We start from the raw sequence: 2,054 nt of genomic DNA, 5'->3' as shown, positions 1-2,054 counted from the left end.
TGTCATTTTACTGACGATTTTTGTATTAAATTTTACCCGAAATCATATATTAATGTGCTGCCTTCTATTCGGTCCAGGAATTTCTGGGCCACAACGTACAAAACTTAAGTTTGAGACGTATGTAGAGTAATTTTGTATTGCAATGTATGTAATATACTATACTATTACTATAATATACAAATACAATTACAATTTAGAACTTTTGATTAATGTCAATCTGTTAGTGATGACAGGAGTCATTATAGACATATTGAGTAATGTGACAGATGCGATCGGTAAAGTGACAGGCGACAGGATAAATGGTCTGGTCTGCCTCTGTCATGGAAACTAAGATTTCCTGACATAAAGTAGGCATGACGATTGTGGGTAAAAGTATATCTCAGGTTTTTCTCCGGTCGTAGATAAGAAGTTTTCTTATCGCTGCGTAAAGTAATTAGTTTCAAAATGGACGTGTTATCGCCGAAATAAGCAGATGTTAATTCTTTTGAGGACGCAGTATTTTATTAAGGAAGAAGAAACGGAAGTTGAAGTGGAAGGGACTTTGTTTTAAATAAAGAAATCGAACGTTAATCGATGCCTTTCAATCAAACTTTTTCGTTTGGTGGATGTTGAAACGTAGCGATTTATTTTGTTATTTGTACTGCAAATTTTAAGCGTATTTGAAAAGTCTGTCTCGTTTAATTGTAAATTTGTGTAGAAAAATCTAGAGAACCGGAGAAAAGGAGCGGTGTTTTTACGTTTACGAAGAAATTTAGTCGGAGTGCTGTTTATCGAGCGTTTTTCGCATAAGAGAAGCCTTTTTTTAAGTTCAAGTATTAATTATAGAGCTTTTCCACCAAAAAAGGGCCAACACTACAACAATTTTAAACGAAGTCAGTGTCGTCTAAATCAAGTTATAAGTGAAGTCCAAGTAGTGAATTCGATCTATTTTCTCCATTGCGTAGCATTATTGTTGTTTGTTTTTTTTTCTATTTCGTACCCAGAATTACTTTAGGTGTTAATTAAAAATTTGTAATTCAAATTTTTGGAATAGTGTGTGGAGGCGATGAAGTTACTGAATTTCTCAAATTACCTACTAAAATTTACATCAATATCGAAATTTTCGTCGTGGCGGAGGCTGGGCGTGCCGTAGAAAAATTATAATTATTTCTTTTAAGGTTTGTTTGTACCTGTACTTAAATGACCTACCTAAACAGGTGCTTGTGGGTGGTTTAGCGACCGTCTGGCATTGCACATGGCATCTTTTATTTGGCGCTCAACGCGGGGCACATAGCAATATTTAGCCTCGCCTTGAATTTGTTTACTTAACTATACTCGACGGCATAATAGGTTTATCGTTTGTCCGGAGCGGAAGTAACTATGGTATTTTATGTGTGTACCATCACTAAAACGCGAACATAATTCCTTTCAAAACTTCTGTATAACGAATTTACTTTCCAGGTCTTGGGTAAGTTTTTTATTTAGCGGATTTACTTCGAATATTGGCCCGTATGAATAAAATAAGCAAATGCTTATACTTGCAAAATACAAAGTAAATACTCGTAACTGCCCCTTCATACTGGTCTGTTTAGCAGCGCTGCACTGCGTCCTGTCCTTCTGNCCCGCTGCTAAGTCGCCCAGTGCGAAGGAGCACTTACGAGTATTTACTTTGAATTTTGCAAGTATAAACATTTGCTTACTTTTATTCATACGGCCCAATGTTTCACTAAGACATTAAAAACATCATTTATTGGTTTGTTGTGGACCATTTACGGTCGCTGGAAAACAAAAATAACATTCTTTTCGTTACCGTGACGTGTAGGGTTCCACAGTCTAGAAACAAAATCTGCAAAACTAATTCGCACTGCTCTTTGTTAATGGACACTACCTATAAAATGGCGGATCGTTAATCCCGACGGACATGTTTAATCGTTAATTGGTTAATTCCTTTTCTTACTATCAATCCCAGATGGTTTACGGTCGTCAATCAATCTGACGCAATTCAAGAAAAGCTAATGCGAGATTTCAACGTAAAACATGGCCTAACGATGAGTTCTCTAATGTAATTCTATATT

This window comes from Photinus pyralis, unplaced genomic scaffold (assembly GCF_008802855.1).
Source record: "Photinus pyralis isolate 1611_PpyrPB1 unplaced genomic scaffold, Ppyr1.3 Ppyr1.4_LG10, whole genome shotgun sequence".
Classification (NCBI taxonomy): Eukaryota; Metazoa; Arthropoda; class Insecta; order Coleoptera; family Lampyridae; genus Photinus; species Photinus pyralis.
The sequence above is the reverse complement of the archived record's forward strand: the minus strand, read 5'-3'. Positions refer to the sequence as shown.